The following is a 25,225-nucleotide window of genomic DNA, read 5'->3' on the forward strand; positions in this document are numbered from 1 at the left end:
TAAAGGCTGACTGCAACTTTAGCCCCCTTCTCACCGCCTCATACAGTATTTGTAAGAGCGCTGATAACTGTGTGCTACAAAAATAAGCAGTTTTGATGTTAAACGCTGCCACTTTGGGTATGCACCACCGTTTGCCTCGAAAGTTGCCCCAACGTTCTCTCTAACGCTGACACTAAGGAGCTGGCGCAGCGGGCTACCTGATAGTTGATGGGCTTGCTTAGCGAAAGCTGAGCGCCGGCGTCGAGATACCGCGTGTTTACAGCGTCACGCAGGAAACGCAATGCGTCCGCCGCCTCCGGAGAAGTCGGACGGACACAACGGTGTCAAGGCGCAGCAGGCTGTCATTGCTATGCAGCCGCGGCGTGCAGCATGAAGTCACCCGTGCACGAGGGCATTCAAGGCCGCCGCCGCCGTCGCAATCGGAAGACGCGTGCCAGACTCCCGTCTTGTTTGTCGGTGAGCCTTTCGTGTTCATGTCGACAGCAATGTGCGGAACACAAAATCTCCGCGTAATTGGCTGATGTCGACGTCCATGCAAGTGCAGTTTACAAGCTAGCGTATCGTTCGTGCGAACAAAGCCGGGATTATACCCGTACGTTTTCTTTTCTGTGTATTGTTAGTAATTAGGTGTGACACCCCTAAGGGTATATAAAACACGAATGTCTATTGTGGTCTTGACAGATTTCTCACTATTACCACATTAAACTTTTAATGTAGGGCTATCCCAATAGATCAAACGCCACCACACGGCTCGGCAGACTTCCTCGCGTCCATCTCGCCACTAGTTTAAGTATAGTCAGATTGAAATTACTTTATAGTTGACAATTAGCGCGTTGGAGCTGGTTTGCTCCAACCGAAGAGTACGACGTCACGTCCGAACTGTTCGCCATTAGCAAACTGCCATAACAATTGGTCAGTCATTACAGTCAGAGATCCGCTTACATTAGAGAAGCTTCGCTCGACGTTGCGTGAAGCTGGATCTTTGAAGGATGCTAGTCTTCGTTGCGACTGGGCCAACAGAGTCCTAAATATAACCACCTAACGCAGTGTAGTGGAGTTGTTCAGTGGTTAGCATATGAACTTGCTGCATAGAGCTCCATAGATTCGAGGCTCTTCAAATGAAGTCGAAGTTTTTCTAACTATAGCTAATTGAGACTATTATTTCTATTCAGTTAATGGATTAAATTTTGTTTTTTATTTATAGTACTTTGCCAACTCATTTCCGTTACCGTATTGACTTTATTTGCTCTTATTATTCTTCCTACCTTTTCGTTTGGAATCGTGTGTCCCCTGTAATCAGCAAACCAGTGCCAATCAGGAGTGCTTATCGGTTGGTAGCGCGGCAGCTCGTGTAACCGGTGTGAGCGTAGCTTCTGTGAACTAATGACAGCGAGAAACTGCAGTTTGCTTTTAGCGCTAAAACTGATACGGAGATTCAAATTCTCTGCCGGAAATGCAGATCTACGTTTTTCGTCGTTTCACTTAAGTCGCTGAAGGGAAATGCCGGGTGGTACTTTGTAAAAGTACACGGCAGTTTTCTCACCCCAATTCTACTAGAGACTCTGTCGTAGAAGTGCATTAAATCCTGATCTTCCTTACTGTCTCAGCTTCCCCGCTCGCTCCTTCGACCGCTGTGTCTTTAAAGTTTTACAGCAGTGGTCGTCAGATTGCGGTCCGCGGGTCTCGGCCGTATTTTATACTAACATGCATGTAACAATCGAATCAAAAATTAAGACTACCTTACGAGGGAAGGTAAATGGTAAGATGGCCTAGTCGATAGACTGTCAAAAACTGAACACAGATAAAACATGAAGACAGAAAAAAGGTCTACTGAATTGTGAAAAAAGAAGCAAAATAGAAACAATGAACAGTCAAATCTCAAAATGTACAACATAGAGCGAATTTAAATAGCATCGACCCTTTTTTTACAGTTAAGTACACCTTCCTGTTTTCATGCTTGATGTGTGTTCAATTTTTGTCGGTCTATGCACTGGGCCAGCTTACCACTAAATCTGAGGGAGGGGTGCGATGGGAGCTTCTCATGTCAGGAGTGTAAGTTTCCTTCTCAGTAACCAAAAAATATTGGAGAGACAGTAATATTTCAAGATCGACTAATTTTTTTGTTGACGTTGGTGAATTTGGTTTGGCCGCTGACCTCAGGAGCAGAGGGGTAAGCACCGCGGTCACTGCGGGGTTAGTGGGTGTCTGGGAGGGGGCGGGATGTTTTACTGCCTGTCTTTCAATATCGACAACTCACGGGCTTGCGCGAGTTTCACTGACCAGCTGCTGTGCTATAAATTTTAACACAGGAACAGGGATTCATTTTAGAAGCGGTTATATCTTCAAATCCGTTACTTTTTGGTAGCAAGTAATATGAAATTAAAGTAATTGTATTAATTGTAATGCAATGCAACGAGTATAGGGAAGAGACATTCAAAACATTTAGTGAACATTTTTGATCGTGCTTTACAATGCATTTTACAGTTACTGTTCTTAATCACTTAACCACACGCCCACACAGTCAGTACAATAAAACTTGTTAGATAGGCAATCACAATCCCCAATTTTGTGGGCAGCAATCTGAAACATGGTCTTCCGAAAGTGCCAACTCCTAACGATCAGTACTAGGGGGTTCGGCTGCCAACTTATCGCGCCCTCACTACAAATTGCCTATTTGGGGCTCATAACATAGTAATTTATGTAGGTTACCACTAATAAGCAGTTCGGTACATGTGCGGCCCGAGGTGCTGTCCTGCAATGTCAGTATTGATTCCCGAGCAAAAAGTTTCACTACCGGAGTGGAACGCTTACCCTTGGAAAGCGCAATAGAATTAATCACCGCCCAGTTTTAACTTCAACAGCAAAACATTGTTCCTTGCATCGCGTAATCCGTCAAGTCTCTTCTCATTCGGAGTAATTGCCATGTTAATTTCCTTTAATGTGTTCGTAAATATACGAAACGCGTAAATATACGAAACGCCAGGCAGAAATCAGAGAGACCTGAAAATTTAAGTTTCAGAGTTTTGCGTAAATTCTGAGTGATGGAACTAGAGTTAACACTCCAAACTAGTAATATATGCACGTGTTTGCCACCGTTGAGAGGCACTGGTTTTGTTTTGTAAACCTGCATACAAGTAGCACAGCCTGGAGGCTGTACGTGGAAGGCTGAATACCGGACATTGCTAGTGTACTACAAATGTCCCGCCTTTAGAAGTCGTCGTGTCTGGAGAGAAATGAGGTGATTGTTGCAGTTCAGATTCCTGCACATTTATTAGAATTCTCCCGTATTAAAGGTGAATACTTGAATTTCATGTCTCGTTCGGTTTGTGACCTCACATAGCTCGCTATTAGTATCTCGAAGTTCCCCATAAATCTGTCCTGAAGCCTGAGATCGCTTTGACTATCACAGTTCTATAGGATAGAGGTTCTCTTATCTCCTCTTTTCTTCCTCTCCCTCCTCCCTTCCCTCGCAAATACAACGTTCTCTACTTTTAATGTGCCACAGATTTCTAGTACCTTCATGACACTTAAAATAATGAATACATAATATATTCCTTATTTCCTTATTCTGATTACCAGTAAACATCTACCCTTAATCGTCAAAGAATAAGACTCCCATTTACGAAACGTCGTATTTTCCGGACTATATGTTGTAAAATTAAGTAATTTTGCAGTTATATCCTTTGGTATGTTTGGACAGTCTGCAAAATGTATTGTGAAGTTAGTATTAACGAAAGTAATGAGATAAAATATGCATGATGCTGCAACTATACTGCATGAAAAGCCAAAATGTAGTAATTGATCATCTTTTCTTCAGTCGTTGGGTGGGTGGCGTCAACGAACAAGTGTTTCGTAAAAGCTTCAGGTTTTGTGTGAAGTCAGTTGGAAGTCGCTAAGTGCGGTCATTATTAAACACGGGGTGAAAATTGTGTAATTTGCGCGTCGTCCTTGTTATAGCTCTTGACGAGTAGATCGTGACTACATTTTAAATACCTGTAAAAAATCTTGAAAATTAAGTTTTTGTTGCCACTAGAACCCATTGCAGGCAATCTGCAACTAGGACTTAGTATCCTGCACCCGATTACCGATTGGTAATAAATATTCCATGTTCTTTATTATTTGTTTATGGCTTTCGGTCGTTACCCTTCCAGTTCGCGCTAAAGTGTTTTAAATTTTCTTGTAACAATCTTAACCATTCAACAATCAGCAGATGCCTCCATTTAACATGAAACTGTTCCAAGAAACAAGATACATTCATTTAGTGCCGGCCGCGGTGGCCGTGCGATTCTAGGCGCTGCATTCCGGAACCGCGGAACTGCTACGGTCGCAGTTTCGAATCCTGCCTCGGGCATGGATGTGTGTGATGTCCTTAGGTTAGTGAGGTTTAAGTAATTCTAAGTTCTAGTGGACTGTTGACCTAAGATGTTAAGTCCCATAGTGCTCAGATCATTCGAACCAAGCCATTCATTTAGTGTATGGTATTGCAAATGACAGGTGGCATAAAAACCAGCGCTGGCTCTAGGCGTCAGTTCTGGTCCCTCCGTAAGTTCATTTCCATAGTATAGTCTGAGGTGACAAGTCATGGGACACCACCTAATATCGTGTTGGACCTCCTTTGGCCAGGCGTAGTGCAGAAACTCGATGTGGCGGGCGGTATTTTATGTTCGAACTGACCTCTGTTATGTCCTCTAAATGTTCGTTGGGGTTCATGCCGGGCCATCTGGTTGACCATATCATTCGCTCGAACTGTCTAGCACGTTCTTCAAACGAATCGCGAACATTTGTGGTACGGTAACATGGCGTATTGTCATCCATAAAAATTCTGTAGTAGCTGATCAGATATCTAAGAATGGCAGCAAATGGTCTCAGACGAGCCGAACAGCCATATTCAAAGGTGGGTTCAATTGGACCAGGGAACCCAGTCCATTCCGTGTACACACAGCCCACACCATCATGGAGCCACCACCTGCTTGCACAGTGCCTTGTTGACAACTTGGGTCCATGATTTCGCGGGGTCCGCACCACACTCGAACCCCATCATCAGCTCTCACCAACTGAAATCGGGAATCATCTGACCAGGTCAGTTTTCGAGTCGCCTAGCCCATGACGACGTACTACTAGCAAAAGGCACTAGCGGCGGTCGCCTGCTGCCATAGCCCATTTACGTCAGTTTTCGCCGCAACGTCCTAACGGATATGTTGGTCGAACGCCCCGCATTGATTTTTGTAGTTATTTCCTGCTGTATTCTTTGTTAGCACCGACAACTATACGCAAACGCCCCTGCTCTGCCATTAAGTGAAAGCCGTGACCCAATCCGTAGTCCGCGGTGAGAGGTAATGCCTAAAATTTGGTATTCTCGGCACACTCAAGACAGTGTGGATCCCGAAATGTGGTATTCCCTAAAGATTCACGAAATAGAATCCCCTGTGTCTAGCTCCAAGTGGCCGAGCGGTTCTAGGCGCAACAGTCTGGAGTGGCGCGACCGCTACGGTCTCAGGTTCGAATCCTGCCTCGGGCATGATGTCCTTGGAGGCCGGCGGCCCAATAGTACATCAATACGCGGTGCATCAGTACGCTTCTGTCTTCATTAACGTAGATGTGCTCTTGTGAAATAGGGTAAACCTTGAGACGTTCTGTACAACCGTGTCTGATCGCTTTGCCAAGTAAGACGTTATCCTTGTTTGTTGTGACGGGTGTGTACGGTATCGGGAAGGGACATGGGGCCCATGGCGGTGGTTGCCGGGCCACGTGCACCCGGCGACGCCGAACAAAAGGCGTGGGAGCGCCGGCCCTGGCCGGACTGGTTCTCTGCTGAGCCGAGGAGCTGGGCGCTGCCCTCCCTTTGTTCAGGTTGCCTGCTTGCCGCTTGCTAGCTCCGGGCCCAGCCACACATCACGCACTCCCGTACCGTTTCTCACCAGCCTACCAGCGCTCTCTCTCTCTCTCTCTCTCTCTCTCTCTCTCTCTCTCTCTCTCTCTCTCTCGGAGTCGTGTACGCCCTCCCTGTTGGCATTTACTAATAAATTACCACCACACATGACTTTACTCTAGCAGCATCGAAACAGAACTTCTCGATTCCACTCGTAAATTGACGTAGGCTTCCGAATCTCACACTGACAAGACTACCCATATCACGCTGCTCATCGGCTCCTGCCGATAGCGCCCGAAACAAGAACACCTGTTTCTTATTGTAGTAGTACTCACTTGTTGAATTTATATTTCTTAGTTTCCAACTGCATCTTAACACGGGACAGGAGGCAAAGGCTTTCACTTGATAAACACATTATATGGAAAGATGAGTTTATTAAATACTTAAATTTTGGACGTCATAACTTCTACCAGTAACGAAAGATAGCCAGTTAACTATCAAGTGGCTATGTGTGGTAATACGCAAAATATTTAACTTATTAGTTTCCTCAAAACCTCCTCAAAAAGCTGCGCATAGCAAAACACACTGATCTCTAAAAAAAATCAAACAAAAAGTTATATATTCTGGGAACTAACTTAAATATATGTACGTTTGCTTGATGTAAACAGAAATCTTTTAGTAGATACCCAAAAGACGCGAAATATTATATAATGGCACCAGTCATGGTAGGATAAACATCGTAAACGTTTACGGAACATCTGCTCCGTGGCGGAAACATACAGTGGCCTCTAACAGCTAGACTGTACTGCGTGTTTGGTTCTTTTTCTTTCCGCTGTTGAGATCAGTTCTCGATTCTGTTCACCATTACGACAGACGCAACGGAACTGCCCCTAAGAGCGGTATAACAGATCACTAACAAAAGATACCTAATTTTGAGGTCAGCGGAGTAGTGAATGATTTTTCAATTGCAATGACTTAATTAATGAGGATGCGTCACACATTTGTGTATTTTGCCACACCTCTTTCTGCGTATTTTACACGGTGTATTATTGACAATTTACCACAGTGATGCAGAGGTGGTCGAACGACCAATTTTGTACTAGATAGTTGTGGAGTATGAAGTCTAGCAACTACCTCAAACTGGCCTACAAAAGCCACGTAACCTTGCGTGCCGCCCCAGATTTTCAGTATTCTCTCGCTCCTTTCGCGCAAACTGTTAGCCCTACAGAAAAATATGGCTTTCATTCTAGAAAATTAAGTGTAGTTTAACTTTGTAGTGAGGTAAGCTTTCTCACTAGGGGCCGTGGTTTTGGACTTGCTCATGAAAAACGAAAAATGTCGTTAAAACGACCCCCCCGTCTAGGATTTCTCGTATGTCGTTCCTTACTACCGCTGTACAAAAATGTGAGAACACGAATAATTTACAATATAAGACCCTTTCTGGTCTTCATTTACTAGGCAGTTAAGCCACCGGCTTAATCGGCTATTCCCATATTCTCCCTCTCCTCCTCCTCCTGATAAAATAATAATTATTATTGTTGTTGTTGTTGTTGTAGTAGTAGTAGTAGTAGTAGTAGTAGTAGTAGTAGTAGTAGAATTGAGCTTAAAATTCGATCGAAACTTAACCCTGACATAGTAGTATACTAGTGAGGCCAGCCAAACAAGTATTCGATACTTGGATGCTTTTAAAATTCAAAAAACAAAGGTCAGTTTTAAAATTTGTAAGTGCACGATTAGGCCTGTGGTATAATAGCCCACTCAGTGAAGAAGAGTCCAGTATGGCAAATCATTCGTGCAGTCCAAAATTTTTGTACGTTGGTAGGAGGGAGTGGCATTATCAGAGTACTAACAATCCTCACCGGATTTGCGTTTGAAGGTCGCTTTTATACGTGATTCTTGAATACCTCTAAAACCACCGTCTCTGGCGAAAACGTATCCCAGTCTACAACAGAGTAAAATGCCTGCAATAAACGTCAGTCATTCTTTTCTGTAGAAGTAATAGTTTGCGCGAAGACAGGGGGAGACCATTGAAAATACCGCTCGACGCGCATGCGCTGTCGCTTACGTAGTACGTGGTTCGTCCCGACTTTTGTAAAACAGTGGTACATTGTAAACAGTTGTCTTTACATTAATACAATGCTAGGTTGAAACTGTTAATTTAAAGAACAAGATAAATATTTTATTTGCGTAGATTGACACTACCAATGATGACGAGGAAGATTTTGCATAAAAGGTCGGCTTAATTGCTTTAAATATCCACGTTTGGCACTTCTACAGAATTTCACATCGGACGCAAAGTACGTCGTCAGGAGAGTACAGCGACAGGTGGTTGGTGACCGGGGAGATATCTCGCGTGGTCGGCAGCCCTTACTGTTTAATGCCAGTCTCCTTCGCGTTCAACATGTATAGGATCCAATCTTGTCAGGATCCCTACGGGAGCGATACGTAGGGAATTGTAGTGTATTCATAGATTCAGCATTTGAAGCTGGCTCTTGAGGCTTTATAAATGTGCTTCGTCGGGATAGACGCGAACTGTCTTCAGCATTCCTGCCACTCATGGGTCATACAAACCTGAGAAAATTCGTGCTGACACTCTGTACTCCAATGTCTCCTGTTAGTGCTATTTAGTATAGGTTCCACACAATAGTGATTGTTTAAAAATCTCCTTCATAGATAGGGGGCGTTTCTATAGTAATCTACCAATGAACCGAAGTTTACCACCAGACTTACTTAAGACTGATCTTATGTGATCGTCCCCTATCACACCTCTACTTGTTGCATCCAGGTATTTGTATGAATTTTGCCAATTTCAGCTTTGATTTGTGTATCGACAAATATAGTGACAGCATTATTACTTTTCTTTGTGGAGTCCACAGTTTAACATTTCTGAAAATATAGAGAAAGTTGCCAATCGTAGTAACACTTGGAAACCGTATCAAGATCTTCTACATATTTGTGCAGCATTTTTCAGGCGTTAGTAAATCCTAACTCCTGTTACTTTGTTCCCTAGAAATGTTTCTTTCTCCGCGAATCCACCGCCTACTTGCTCGACGAGATTTTCTCTGCGTCTCGGTATTGCTCCTCTGTTGATCAGGTTGGTTCCCCAAGCTGTGTAAGGCCAGGTAGAAAATGAAGCAGCCGACAAAGATGCATGTAGTGGCGGCTTTAGTTCGGTGTGCCGTCCACCCACATGCTATATTGTCGTTGTCCGACAAGAGGATTATGAAACTAGCGTCAATCAAATGAATGACGCAGTATTGGCGAACATCATGCCAGCTACACTTCAGGTGCGAAATGACACTCACCAGTTTATAAATAGGACATAGTCCATGTCCACACATACCTACTCTGACGGAATGCTCCACCAATTTGTAAAGATTGTGAAATATCACTTTCATCGCACCATATTTGACTAAATCTGTTCGTGGAAAAGTTTATAGGGACGCTGAGAGTTGTCCTTAACGTAAACACAATCACAGCAAATAATGCGAAGTAGCACCTTTCGAAATTATGCGAAAAATCGGGTCTGCTACCTAAAGGGTTGGAGAGAGGATGTCGGTGAGCTGAGTGAATGGCGTTCCCACGGTAATAAGTGACCAACATATGTTTTGAGTGTGATTGATTGAATGTCAGTGATGAGACATTTTGGATCATTAGGCGAATTTTGGAGACAAATTGCTATTAAAGTAACTGTCATTTCTGACAGAGCTTCATAACATGACCTTTAATTTGTCGACTAATTACTACTTCGTTAAGACTGTTCTCGAATTCTGTAAAACTTGAAAAATGACGACTTAGGATGCGAATATAACTTGAGGAATTTTAAGTACAATAATGTCTTTGGTAGTACGTTGGACACTATCCCCTTCGTGAAGCGCCTGTTACTCTTTTGGTAGGGTATAGCGTGTATATAAAGCACGATTCTATTGCTTGTTAATAAATGTCGGCAGTAATTGCACCTGCCAAGAATTCACATCTGCAAGCAATCCAGCAGACATAAACGAGAGGTTCCTCCAAGGTGTGCCGTTCCTGCCGTCGTCCACATAAAACACGTGCAGTGTCCTCCATCGTGGCATTGTCAGAACACCCTTCTGAGATAATACAGTTTTCTTGTTGAAGGGCGTTAGCTTGTTACACGATTGTATGCAGTAAACAATAAATAGAAATTATCTCCGGCTATATTTTTAGGATTAGACGTAACAGTAAAGTAGTCAGTGGCAGAGAAGTGCGTGTTTATTATCGGTACGCATGGATTCGATCATTCAAACCGGAAGGGGTCAAAAAAATTTTGGTGGCTAGTTAAAAAATACTTGGGTAGAGATGGGGAGAAAGAAGCCTGTTACTGTAGCACAGAACACATTATTATTATTTTAGCTTGTTTTAGAAGTTGACCGCATAGTCGTCAAAAGTGAAGAAAAATTTAATTTGATGTTATGAAATTGCAACACATATATCGCAAAAGTTTGGAAACCTCCTTTAACTAGGTCTATTAATTTTTATTTTTGTTGGCCTTGCTGCAAATTTCACCAAAATTTATCAACCCCTGTTTTAAGATGTCTTTCTTCGTCGCCTCCGCGTAGGAAATTGTAGATACCAAACTATTCTTTTCTCTCTTATGGCTCCAAAACATTGTTCTTAAGTGTTGATGCTATGGCACATTTAATATTCCCCTCTTTCGGCAGTAGCGGCTGGGACTCCGTTATCGTAAGAGAAGTTCGTGACTGCGTCCCTACCGAGTTAGGTGGCGCTGTGGTAAAGACTGCCGACTCACTTTTGTAAGAATTTAGTTTCATTTCCTGTTCGGCTACCCAGATTTAGGTCTTCCCTGGTTTCCATAAATTACTTAGCTTATACCCTTTCAAAAGGATTCGACTGATTTTCTTCGCCGATCCGATGTTGTATTCCATCTCAATGAGTTCGTCGTCGGGAACTTGAATAATATTATCGATAGGTTCATCCCACCTTTAATTTCGTCTCTACTATAAAATTACGCTATGAACTTCTTAACACAGCTGTTTATGACATATCATTTGCCACTTTCGAAGCTTAAAAGTGGATCTTACTTATGTATATATGTATTAAACCGGGGACCTAGAAACGACGGAGACGTCTTGCCTTTGCCCGCAGTGGTTCACAACCCCACAGCAGTCCACCCCCCCCACCACCACCAAACCTAGCCCAGGGTTATTGTGCGGTTACGTCCCCGGTAACGTCTCACACCAGACGAGTGTAACACCAATGTTTGTGTGGTAGAGTAATTGTGGTGCACACGTACGTGGAGAAAGTGTTCGCGCAGCAATTGCCGACAGTGTAACTGATGCCGAATAAGGGGAACCAGCCCGTAACCGCTGAGGCTGATGGGAAACGGTGTTAAAAACCATCCACAGACTGGCCGGCACACAGGACTTCGGCAAGTCTTCCCGCTCGGGAGACAGCGTATTAGACCGCGCGGCTAGCCGTCTGGCTAAAATAGGCTTAGGTGAAACTGAACAAAATTAACTTGCCAGTTAAGTATTGTAGTTCACTAAAGCGAGAAAAGTTTCACTCTAAAGGAAAATTAAAAATTCACGCTTGTGTTACGTTAAGCAGTACTGGACTTCCAGAGAAACTAATATACGTTCTACGGACTCCGATAGGTCATAAATAAGTGCACATAAATTATTTTATTATTGAGTTACGTGCACCTATGATTAATTTTCGACGTAGTCGCTGATATAATCAAGGCATTTGTAGTTTTTATGGACAAGCTTTCCAATAACACTCGCTTCATAAGTGCTTCTACCAGTGAATTGCGGCAATTGATGAGACTTGGATATGATCCGACCAATTGAAACAAAAAGCACAGCAGTGGATGCACATAAGTTCATCTAACAAATTAAACCTTCAACTGTGGCTGCTGTGTTAGGGAACCAAAAGTATATATTGCTTGCTGAGTTCACGCAAACGGTGCCACAATTAAGACATCTGTTTATTTTGAAAATTTAAGCGGACAACTACTCAATACAAGAGGCATGCTGACTTATGGAATTGTTCTGACCGATGACGATGGCCATCCAGTGCTGATGGAAACCAACGGCTCCTTGAGTAACATCACTGGAAAATTTTCAATTGTCTGTCGTACAGTACCTATCTAACACTGAGGGAGACCCTTAAATTCATTGAGGGCAACATTTTATGTAGAGGGTATTGGACATCTTATGCACATGTACAGGAAATGCGTCAATTGTTACCGTGATTATGTCGGAAAGAGATCATTAATGTGCGAAACTTCCAGTAATAAATTCATTTATGGCTAACCAAAGGTTGAGAAAAAGAAAACGCGCGGTTTCTTTGCCTCGTTGATCATTTGTGTAAGTCAGAATTGCTTGTACGAAAAGCAACAGAGGGGACCCTTCAAAAGTCTGTGCCCAGTTCGGCCGTCAAGTAGCCACGCGGAATCTGGTGGAGAAATTTTAGTGGAGAGGCAGCCGAGCGGAGCCTTTCCTGCTCTTTCTGCGGTGTTTGCTTTGTGCCTACGGGCCCCTCCGCCAGCTTACGGACCACGGGAGGCGGACAATACGCCAGAAGTGCATTAGGCTTCCCTCGTGTGCCGGCTCGCTCGCGGGCTTCGTTGCTCGTGGAAAATCTCACGTTTCACAGCAGCTCGCTTACGTAAGCGCGATATTGCCCGCGTATTTTTAATGGTATCTCCACGCAATGACTGCGGCCGAATAATTTGTGTGTGTGTGTGTGTGTGTGAGAGAGAGAGAGAGAGAGAGAGAGAGAGAGAGAGAGAGAGAGAGAGAGAGAGAGAGAGAGAGAGAGAACGTGCCAGAAGATTATAGTGTTACATTATAATGTTAACACTGAGCCACCGAGTTGCAGTGTTCAGTACCAGACTACGGATCCAACAGAACTTCAGTTCGATGGGCGGTGAGTCCGAAGATTTTTGTCACTTTTTTCACGACTGCTATAGTCCGATTAAAATTAGTTGACACATCACACATTGGAACTGGTGTCCTCCAGTCAGAGCACCCAGCGTCATGCCCGAACACTTCCAGTTCCTTGTGCGGCTTTGTTGATGTATCCTGAATCACGGCTCTGGTACTTACCTCATGTTCAGTTGTCTTCAGAGGTCGGCTCACAACTTTGCGTGAAGATGAAATTTTGAAGATTGCAATTCATCGTTGCGACTGGGTTCCCCACAGTTACAAATGCAATATTAAACTCAGTTGTGGTATAGCGCAATGTACAAGAGGTCGTAAGATCGAATCTCGTAAAATATAGTGGTTTATTTCTAAATCTATTTGAGTTTATAATTTTCATTCAGTTAATTTATTGAAATATAATGTATTTCCAATACTGTGTCGCATTATTTTCTTCATCGCATTGACTATTTTTATTTGCTCTTATTCTGCCTATCATTCTTCTTTCGTTTTGAATTTGCTTGTGCCACCTATAATCTGTAACATAGTACCAACCAGGGCTGTCATCGGTTGGTATCGCGGTAGCTCGTGCAGCCAGTGTGAGGATTGATTGTTCCAGAAGCCCGATGATAACGACAGATTAATTTGCTTTTAGCACTGAAACAGAATTTTGTGCGTCTTGAGTTAGCTTCAATCGCTGTGAGCAGTGCGATCGCGGTTTTAGTTCTGCCGCAGATTCTTGATTGCCATTTTCTAGGATACACTGCACATCACGAGCGCGTGATACGCCTAGAACAAGAGTTTAAATTCATTGCTATAAAACGTGTCGTTTGTCGCAGTTCACTCATTGCTCACTTAAAAAAAAAAGCTGCCGACAGAGGATCTCACATTTCCGTTATCTCGGGGCGGCCAATTCCAACATTGCTCTGTCACACGTTAACCAGTATTTGTGACGTGGCCCGCCATGCCCGTGTCACCTACAACAGAGCGGTACCCGGCAGGCGAAGCCTACCGTTGGATTGATCGCGGCTTTTGTTGATAATGTTACACTAATAAACTTTCTAGCACGAAGTGTTTATCACGAAGCACGCCAGGCATCGTCAGTTGTGGCTGCGGCACGGTCTGTAATGACCTGCATCTCACGGAGCGCGCTTCTCATAGAGCTTTGCTACCTCAGCGCTCTCCAGCGGCAGTTTCCAGATGCATCTGACGCGCTAATGTTTCTTTACGAAAATGAACGCGCGTAAAATAGCTGCGTATCTCTGTTAGCTATTGTCAAAGAACAGCTGAGAAAACCGCGAAGAAGATTCTGGACTCGATAATGCTGTACAGCGACCTGACATACATATTAGAAGTTGCTGCTTAACTCAATTAAACCTTCATCCTATTTTATATTAAAAGTGAACATAGTATGTCAGTTGGCGTCCTCGATGTTTCATTGACTACCATGACCCTGAAGTAGCGTACGCGTATATGCAAAATGGCTAATAATAAGAGCGGAAGACCAAGCAGTAGTCCTCGTATTAAAAAAGGGTGTAGTCTTTCGCCCCTACTGTTCAGTCTGCACATCGAAGACGAAATGATGGAAATAAAGGGTTTAGAGTAGAATTAAAATCCAAGGTGAAAGGATATTAAGGCCCGCTGATAACATTGCTATCCTCAGTGAAAGCGAGAAAGAATTAAAGAATTCGGGAGTAGATCGAACAGCCTAATGAGTACAGAATATGGGTTGAGAGTAAGTCGAAGAAAGACGAAAGTAATGAGATGTATCAGAAATAAGAACAGCGAGAAACTTACCAGGATTGATGATCACAAAGTGGGCGAAATTAGAATTTGTCTACCTAGACAGCAAAATAACCAGAGGCGGAAGGAGCAAGGCCGACATAAAAAGCAGACTCTCATTGGCGACCAGCTCATTCCTGAGCAAAAGAAGTATACTAGTATCGAACATACGCCCTAATTTGAGGAAGAAATTTTTAGTATTTTCGTTTGAACCACAGCATTGTGTGGTAGTGAAACATGAACTGTGGGAAAACATGAACAGGAAAGAATGGAAGCATTTTAAGATGTGCTACAGACGAATGTGGAAAATTAGGTGGAATGAGGTGACACTCTGCAGGAGCGGCAAGGAAAGGAATAGAGGGGAAACACGGACAATAAGAAGGGAAATGATCATAGGACATATGTTAAGACATCAGGGAGTAACTTCCATAGTATCAGAGGAAGCTGTAGAGGGCAGAAACCGTAGTAGTAGTGTGTGTGTGTGTGTGTGTGTGTGTGTGTGTGCGCAATACAGCCAGCAAATAATTGACAACGTACGTTGCAAGTGCTATTCTCATATAGAGGGGCTGACACAGGAGAGGAGTTTGTGGCTGGCTGCATCAAACCAGTCAGAAGACGGCTAACTTAAAAGCAAGTTAGCGCGACTCTGATGCGGGTATATAATCAGACAGAGGCAAGGGAAATGCGGAAACCAATATGGCAACGTTATTAGCAAATGCGGCCGAACAGTACCAGCGTGCTGACGCGCTGTTATTTTCGTGGTTGCCGGAGGACATACACCGGAGACAGAAGAATGGGGTAGCATGTCTGCGCCAAGTTCAGTGCTGGTCGCGGTAAATATGGGAGACAGCCTCATCCATTATGGTAAAGTGGGAAGCACCCACCCTATAGTCCTAATCTCTCCCCATGCATTTATCGCGCCTCCGGTCCCTTCAGGCCTTGAAGGATGTGCAGCACGCATGTACACTTCACGCAGAAGGGCACGGTGTTTTGCCAGGTGGTCGTACGGTAGTTGCTGTGATGAATGGCACCTAGCTTTAAATGCGGATGCGTAGCAGGAAGAAACGTGTATGTTTGGATACAGTATTAAGTGTCCTGCTTGACGCAGTCACATTGTTCAAATATCTGGGTGTGTAACGTTGCAAGAGATACGAACAGGAACTTTCTTGATTTACCCATATAATTTTATTCTTACCTGAAGAGAATGAAACTAACAAGTTTTTTCGCCTGTAATAGTTCTGTGGCAGCCGTTGTTGCCATATCCGAATTTATATGGTTTTGCGTATATACAGGGGGATTCAGCTAAGCTGTTAAATACCGTAATTCTGTTTTCAACCTTATGAACGTCGGCAGCCCGTGGTCTAGCGCCTGGAATTGCTGCCTTTGGATCGTGGGGTCCCGGGTTCGATTCCCGGTCGTGTGTTTGTGTTGTCCTAATCATTTCATCATCATTCGTGACAGTGGCTAGAATGGATTGCGTAAAAAGTGGGACTTTGTACGGGCGCTGATGACCACGCAGTTGAGCGCCCCCACAAACCAATCATCAACCACCTTATGAATTGTGAGACAATCCTCGCTAAATGACAGTGTCAGTTTTCATAGCTACATTTATTAAAGATAACGTTATCCCCTTTGCTTTGTCAAATGGCGCTACAGCAATTCCTTCCGTTTGTGTCGTAGTTCTAAGTAGTAGTTCTACTCTTCAAACTGCGATTGCTAGTTTCAGAGAAATTATTGTATTTAGAAGTATGTTTCCAACATGAAACACATTGCTGCCCTATGCAAAAGTTTGTGATTTCACACTTAGAACGGAACAGTGTTCTGCACCGCCAGGATCCACGTATAAAAGGGCACAAACATTTACTTAATAGGAACGTGACATCGCCTTTGCGATGTTGCTTGTATTAAATATGTGCATTACATGCAAAACGAGAAACGATGCTAAATTTCTGTTCTTTTGTTACAGGTTAGTATGCTGAAAAGACTATGGGTGAGTAACAGTCCTTACTATACTAGTTGCTCTTCAAAGTAAATTCTTCTTAATGTTTTGAAACCAACCTACCGCCATTTCGTATAAAGTTCCTTTCCTAACCATCACTCATGATTTGAAATGTTATCTACTAATCAGACGACGTGAAGAATAAAACTGGAAACATGTGGGTTTGTACGATATTTACTGCAGATGCAAATAGAGAAATGCCATCGATTAATTAGTGTTCTTGTGATAAGTTCCGCAGTCGCCTTACAGAGCTACAGTTTTTATAAGAGGTTTAGTCGTGTTAACTCACCAACTTAAGAGGAAAAAAGGAAAGAGAATAAAAGAATCATAGTAATCATTAGTTCGTCTGCTCTACATTGAACAACAAGGTTGAGACGAGATGTTGAGGGTGTAATAGTTAGATTGTGGCTGACTTAAAATTGATTACTTCAAAGTGACTCAGTTGGTAATGCTTGGTATGCGTAAAATCATGTCATGGTATCTCGTAGTTAAGATTTCTCGCTACACTCTGTATTCGTGTATCCTGGTTCTACTGTCGGAAGAGGGCAAATTAAATACCACATAGGAAAAACTGCACCAACCACCTGCTCTTGAAGTTGACGAAATCGATTTTTACCAAGTAAGGTTTCTTTGCAAAATTAGATTGTTGAACAAAAGAATTATACTTCGTATTCGTTAGGTAAAACGGCGGTTAAAAAGTTTGTTTCGCGTTACTTCCTCCTTTCAAAATTCTAACATGACATGCCGCCATATTGTGCATCCACAGTCATACTGTGCAAACCACAGTGAAACGATATTCGCGGTGTACAACGTATCTCTATCAAACCCGATCTTTTGTCTAGATGAGGGAAAAAATTTTCTGTGACAATGCTCTTAGGTTGTCTTAAAGATTTTAGACCCAATATTTATACAAGAAAGTATCAGTTTTCAAAATATACATCGTACACTTTGCTTCATTTTATGGACTAAAATAGTTACGAACTATTCCCTATTGTAGTAAAAAGTAAAATGATCATTCAATAATTACCATACAAAAAACAATATTCAATAATACAGTGCAGTATAACGAAACAAGTTTTTTGGTTGTCGTGGGCTGCTGCGCACTGCCACGAGCTGTTGAAAACTGCATCAGACTTGATGTTATTTTTATAGTGATGCTCATAGTCGGCTGCACTTGCGCATGATGTTGAACATTCGCAAATGTGTACTTCAGAATTCTATTGGGAAAAAAATACTTAAGTTGGAACTAAGACACAGTAAAAGTTATCGTACACAGATGTAATCAGAAGTCCTGAAAGGAGAATGCGCGTTTCTTCCTGTGTCTTTGTGGTCAGAGCCCGGGAAGATAAATTGTTCAGTGTAGCGGTGACAGCAGTAGTTAACTCGAGGTTCACGGACTACTAAGAGCGATGCATAAAGGTCTGCAGTAGATTTCTGGATATGTCACTGCAATACTGGTTCTTGAAACTGTCACAGGTAAACATTCTTCCCACGCTCCCTATGTGAATGGAACGCGAAGAAACCCTAATAGCGTACAATGTGACTTGGCCTCTGCTACGTAGTTAAGTGGTTTGCAGAGTATAGATCAGATGTACATGTAGACGCCGATTTTCAAGCGCCTGGTAATTCAGATTTTTCAGGAATTCCTGGACGCTGTTCTGTGAGTGAAAAAAATTGACAATTCGTGCATTTGTTTGCCTACGTTAAATATCTCCATCAAAGCCTACATCTAGGTAAGCCCAATAGATTAGTCTTCTGTGGCCAGTCAGCCTCCCAAAGAGACGCGAAAAAAATACTCTTATATAGGCCCCACTGTACTTCAAGAATTGGGCGCCCTGGTGTTGTGTAAACTGTATCCATTTTAGACAGAATGCATTTTCCTATTATCCTACCAATGAACGAACATACGTGTGCCATCCGCATTACCTGCGACTGAGCTTGTCCAACCATTCCATTTCATATCCCCAAATATTACGTCTCGATTATTTATTACAGCTTTGGCTCATTTATATTCTGTTTTCGTTTTGTAAAGTGCGCAGTTGTTCATTTCGGAGCTGTTTAAAACACGTCGTCTATTTTTCACCAGCGCGTTGAAATCTTACGAACTAAATATTTGTTTAGCTTCTACAGATAGTTACTTACATATTATTGCACCGTCTGCAGAAAGTCTGAGGTTACTATTATTGTCTGCCACTTCACGAAAATAACGTGGTAGGGAGGATGAACACACTTTTTCGAGACACACCAGAAGTTGCTTACTGTCCAGTCAAGGCTGTGTCCTCCATACCAAGAAATATAGTCTAATCAAAAATTGTTGTTCTGAAACGTGTCCATGTATAAAAACCCATACAGTCGAGCGGTGACCGAAGTAACGACCACTATATTTGCGGCCAGTCATGAAAGGCGTGCATTCTCTCGATTACACCTTGGAGAGCAATCACGCTGTTACGCAGTCAGTGTTAGCAGTTGGAATATTTCCTGGGATATGTAATTTGCTGAGAATTTAATACAGTTCTGTCCCGGCAGCGCCCCCAAAGTCGCGTAGCCACCACCCCTCCCTGCCTGAGGGGTGCGGACGCTGGGACGGCAACGCCGCCGGGGCGTCGGCCGCACTCGGCGCACCCCGGCGCCCGCCGAGGCTGGCCGAAGCGCTGGCCCCACTGCGCAGGCGCGAGTGCGCGCGTTGCGCCGTGTTTACACTCGGCTCCCCCCTCCTCGGGGCCGGCGCGCCGTGGTATCTCAAGGTTGCGGCGTGCGTTGGGCACGCAGCGCACGTCCCGCTGCGTCTCTTTATGTAGCTGCGGCGTCTGCGCCCACGCGACAGGAGCCTCTGTTGGGCGCATCAGTCACGTTGCGTTCCAACAGCACACCACTTGTAAGATATGAAGCTGCACAGAGGTTACAGAGCTGACAAGTTGCTATGTAACGTATTCAGATTATCTGATGACGAATTGGTAGTAAGATACAGCTAGTAATATTTACTGTTACCCGAGGCTGAAATACAATAAAATAACCATGTGAAAAATTACTTAGAACAATAGTTGCCAGATACGACAAGAGCCGAAAGAAAACATCCAACAAGTTTTTGCTAAGAGCCCAATCGTTCATAGCTATAAAAGACCTACCAAAGATAATTGAAATACTAATTCTGTAATTTGGCCTTTTTTAATAACTACTGTACAGTTCATATCAAACTGTTCGGTGGATTACATTTCTCCGACCGTTCCACTCTAGAATAGCAAGAGGTAAATGAATGTGGAAATCTTTGTGCGAGCTCTTCTTTGTGTTGCTTTATTACGTTTGTCATTTGGCCCCATGTAGAAGGGAACCAGCAAAATATTGTCGCATTCGGATGATTTTGATGACCGCAACGACAGCTACCCAAGCCCGTCTGTCATATCTGTGGCTTTCCCTCCTTCATTTCACGAGAATAGGAAAGGAGCTGCCCTCCTTTGAACTTTCTCGGCGTCCTCCGTCAACAAAATAGTTCAAATGGCTCTGAGCACTATGCGACTTCTGAGGTCATCAGTCTCCTAGAACTTAAAACTAATCGAACTAAACTAACCTAAGAACATCACACACATCCATGCCCGATGCAGGATTCGAACCTGCGACCGTAGCGGTCGCTCGGCTCCAGACTGCAGCGCCTAGAACGGCACGGCCACTACGGCCGGCCCTCCGTCAACCTACCTGGTAAGGTTCCCACGCCGCGGCAGGAAGACCAAGTTTACGGACAAGCATAGTGTTAATGAAATCTCTGTAGTAAAATTGTTAAATTTTCGAAGTGATTTCCCAGTAAAACGGTCTTCGGTTCACCTTCCCCGCAACTTTCTCTGTGTGATGGCTCCAGTTCAGTTCTTCGTAACTGTAATTTGTGTATTTAATACAATCGACACTCTGTTAGTGGGAAATGCATAAAGAAAAGTAAAATTCGTCTGGCTTTGAATGACGGCTGTTAAGTACACGCTATTTTTGTCGTAGTTCGCCGTTAGATAAACTTCGTCCAGTGTTCTTTTTTTTAGTTGGCAGTGTGAGCTGCTCTTTTCTACTAAATTTTTTTAACACAGTCCGATCTGAATATAATAAAGTAAAATTTGTAATGACATAAAATCGTCGCTGTCAACGCCTGACAAAGATGCTACGTATCCTATCCATCGAATACCACTCTACCACAAATTGCGCGACAGAGCCTGCAAAATAACGGATCGTTTGAAGATCTCGTTCTCTGTATTTATTGGAACAAGAAAAGACAGAATGACTAATTTCAAAAGCTGTATAAACAGACACTTAACTGATAAGTGCATGGTAGAATTAAGGTATTCTGATACATGTACATTAAAAAAAGGTGTAGCAACGAATTTTGTCTTAGCTGTATTAGATAAAAATTTGCTCAGTATCACCTTGCTTATTATTTCGGTAAATAATAGATGATACACACTTCTTCAGATGACGGATCTTAGTCGTAAATTTACTGGCTCATTCGCCTGTACACATTTTAATGATATTAGCGTGATCACCACCACCCAGTTCGTAGAAATCCAGATCTTTATATCGTTAAGATAATGTGTTCGCGTCTTAGAATAGTGAAGAAATAAAAACTTTCTCATTAGTATTCAACCAGTACTCATTTGTACTCGTTTATTCATTTGTCAAAACTATATTCTTAAAACTGGTGCTTGAGAATTCCACTTCACAGGTTAGCATCGCGACGGAGCCTTTAGCAGATCGTACACTGCTGCACCAAGCTTAACCACCAAATTAAACTTAAGCGTAAAGTAACATAGCCCGATGAAACTCCATCCATACATAGAGCTGCTGCATAGTAGTACAGATAACTGAAAGAAATAACCTGTGAGACGAACAGAAATGACTCCTTTATTCGAAACAATAATTACATCGAAGTCGCCGCGATTTATGGTGTTCCCCTGAATGTTACAGAAGGCGGGTCATTGTTTTTAACAGTGTGTCTGATCACCATGAACGGCAGCTCGCAACTAAGCTGGTTTTTTAAAAGCACATGTCATTTTTTCTTCTTCTGAGAGGAGAAGACCTTTTCTAAGGCTTATATGTTTGTCCTTTATCAGCCAGGGGTTACAATTATTTTCTTTATTTCCAATTTTTCATATGTTTGATTACATGCTACCACTTTATATTGAACATTTTTGGCTCTACATTATTTTTGCATGTTTAACAAGGTAAATTACCAAGAGAAATGAAATTAACAAGTGGAAATTGCATAAGATAAATGGAAGTGACAAGTTAATCCAATGGGAGATTCTTATAGTATATACATTTGTTTCTTCTATGCTATTACTCTGAGGTAAATCGTCTCGTTCCAAGAGTTGCTCCACCAGCGCTGTTCTATGCGGTCGCACATTCAGACATAGAGAAGAAGTCGGACCAAATGCACCCCTGAGAAGACCCACATTGGGAAGGGAGTACAGTCAGGCAATTGAGCACTGATTGTTTCGTATTAAAAGATTCGGAGTCACTGCGCCGATGCAACATTATGGCTCCTCCAAACAATGTTCCTGTCTCAAAAACGGCCTTGCTGTACAACGCTGGGCGTACCCTCATATGGTGAGAGTTGGAACACTTAATGCATCCACGAACATTGGTGATCCAGGTATTACGGAAAGGGAAGGCGTAATGTTGCATGGGCTTACTGACTTCCAAGTCTTTGAACACGGTACACTCGCCTATCAACGTTATTGTGAAACTGTACTCCATCCTCGTGTTGGTCTTCGCAAAGGTGCGTTCGGCCCTGGCTGCATTTTTATGGATGAAAAAATTCGCAATCGCATCGAACAACGCCGGGAGAGGAGCTTTGAAACGAAAGTACGTTTCCAGAGTGGACTGGCCTGTCCGTTTCCCCTTCGTAGAAGCAGTCCAGCACGGGTGGGACGCGTTGGGGAGTCGTACTCCAGGCACATTCACGTGCACCAGCGACGATCCAACAATCGTCAGCCGCGCTGGTGGAGAAAATTCAGAAATGAGATGTCCTGCCTTACCAACCATGTGCCATCCGTGGTGATCACACGCGCCTTGCCTTGCCACCATAAATCGCGTTGACGGCAGTGCGATTACGGTCTTTACCAAGTCATTTCTGTTGTTGCACTTTTCCTCGCTACCTTCTATAATTTATTGTAGCAGTCGTTTCCTATATGGTCAAAATTTCATTGAGCTATGTTTGTTTGGCAGTGACACACTATGCGAAATTTACTTTCGTCCTATCATTGTAATAAGAGTTCTGTTACGAAACTATCCTTAGATTTCACGAAGCGTGGGAAGTACTAAAGGAAAGGAATAGTCGGTGTATACTCTGGCCTAGTTAGGTCTGCACACTTAAGACTGCAGTGGCGAGGAAGTAACAACTTCTTGTGGACCTTAAGTGGTCTTTCAGAATGAGTGTTGAAGTTCATTCTGTCAAGTGTGAAACACGTTCGTTGAACATCTTAAAGCTATTAACATAAATGAAATTTGTGCTCTATACGGGCCGGACGTTGACAGAAGGGACTGTTCGTCCATGGTGTCGATAAGAGCGGAAGGACCAATATTGTTGACAAAAGCGGCAATCTATCTGTAGTTCGCAAGGGGAATGGACACACGAAAATTGGTGTATCACAATTATCTGGAGTAAAAATGGCCTCAATCCTCCCGATTTTTCGCATGTGATCGTGACTAAACAAGTAGTTAGAGCACCCCAAGTTCTGCGTTCTTGAGGTTCAAAGCTCATTTCTGAGAATCAGAAATCTCATTGGATTTTGAACTTCGTTTTCCATTACTATGCGAAAGTAGCGCCGCTCGATAATATCGTGACTGGTGACGAGAAAGAAATTTCCTACGCCAGCGCGGATACAAAACACGAATGCATGATGTCGGTTAAAAATAAGCTGTTAACCAAACCAGAAAGTACAAAAACTAGCCAGATATGCTACAGCTAATGATTTTGCGACGCCAATGGAATGTTACGTATTTTTGGAACAAGCAAGGACATTGGTCGAAAAGCGTATGCGACAGTGAGAAAACAGAAGTACTAGAAACGCCGCCTGCCGCTCGATGACCCGTGTCATGCTTCTGCAAGATGCTTGGACCACACACTGCGTGACAATGTATTGTCGACTCAGTTCAGACGGGACCGTAAGATGAATGGTAAATGCTTAGAAATAGTCCTCGGATAAGAGAAGTTAAAGAAAAGTGTAGCTGTAAGAATCTTGTGATAATTTGATTAGCCCGGTACTTAATTTACAGCCTGACGAAGACAGAAGTTTGGGTAGTAATCGAAAATTGCGGAATAACAAGTTTCGCTTTCCGTAGAGGGAAGTAACAGCTGTATTACATTATTCTGCTGGTCGGCGCGAGTCTCGAACTCGGGACCTTTGTGTAAGAGTTATGTGAGCAGTAAAGTTAGGGAGGAGGGCGACAGGTATGTTGGTGTTGCTGTCCTGCGGCGTTGCCAGACGCACGGGCGCAGCTGCTAGGGAAGAGCCCGGCGCATTCACATCGCATTCTCCGATAAGGTTGTGTAGCGATATTACTGTTAGGTGCAAGTGTCGGTACTTCCCTTTAGATGCGTACAGTAGCGTTATATCGATAATTTCGTAGCGTTCTAAAAAAATCACAATATCTATGTGGCAAACGTAGAGTGGGAGGCAAAACGCTCACTATTTTGGTAGAACTAAAATTGATGTACAATACATGTAGAAAACAAAATACTATAATGAAAATTGCATACAATTCACTGTCTGTTTTCTGTCAGTAGACTGGGTCAATCTTCTAAGAGACAAAATCCCCGTATAGCTGCAGCAACGTACGTCCACATCAACTTGCTAACCGTAGTAAAGTCTGAGTTTCCCTGCGAACCGCAGTCCGATTCAGTGCCTCTTAATTACTTACCCGTTGCGCCTATCAAATCATATAACATTCTGCTGTAGTACCACATTCCAAAAGAGTCTAGTCGTTTCTGAACTGTTTTATCATCCATATTTCACGAATACTAGACTGCATTAAAGACCTTCATAAAAGACTAGCTAACACTTAAATTTCCATATTCATTGTTAACAAATATAAATTCTTCGCCGGCCGGAGTTTCCGATCGGTTCTAGAAGCTACAGTTTAGAACCGCGCGACAGCTACGGTCGCAGGTTCGAATCCTGCCTCGGGCATCGATGTGTGTGATGTCCTTAAGGTTAGTTAGGTTTAAGTAGTTCGTAGTTATGGGGGGGGGGGGGGGCTGATGACCTCTGAAGTCCGAAGTCTCATAGTGCTCAGAGCCATTTGAACCATTTTTAAATTCTTCCTGTTGTCGGTCTGCATTTTGTCATATCTAATTAAACTGTCGTCGGTTATTGCACTGCCCCAATGACAAAACTCGCCTACATCTTTGTTCCATTTCGGAATCATATTTCCTCAGTATCGCCTGTTGTAATTAACTACGCCGCGTTTCGTGGGTGTTCTGTTATTTGTAGATATTGCAGTGGATTGCAGCATTAGTTTTGTGTACCCACTGTCCTTTGAAAAATAGTTTCGGGCATTCAGATCTATGTGCAACAAACAAAGGTAAAGGATGGCTTTAATAAGTAGCGGAACTGGTTTTCAGTAAACTTTATCGTGCTGTGTGTTAATGAAGAACTCTGAATTTGGGAGGTCCCATTTTACGCAGCAGCAGTC

At 43.1% G+C, this 25,225-nt stretch overlaps 1 protein-coding gene across 8 annotated transcripts in view; it reads left to right on the top strand.

Moving 5' to 3' along the window:
• The window catches only part of LOC126281262 (brain tumor protein), a 158,662-nt gene that overhangs the window by 58,887 nt on the left and 74,550 nt on the right, over positions 1 to 25,225 (top strand). The window contains exon 2 of one of the 8 annotated variants that reach the window (XM_049980071.1): positions 16,523 to 16,546. The exons of the other annotated variants lie outside the window; for them this stretch is intronic. The gene's annotated coding sequence lies outside the window, so the exon portion shown is untranslated. The remainder of the gene's footprint in view (positions 1 to 16,522; positions 16,547 to 25,225) is intronic. 8 annotated transcript variants of the gene reach the window in all.

This window comes from Schistocerca gregaria, chromosome 7, assembly GCF_023897955.1.
Source record: "Schistocerca gregaria isolate iqSchGreg1 chromosome 7, iqSchGreg1.2, whole genome shotgun sequence".
Taxonomy (NCBI): Eukaryota; Metazoa; Arthropoda; class Insecta; order Orthoptera; family Acrididae; genus Schistocerca; species Schistocerca gregaria.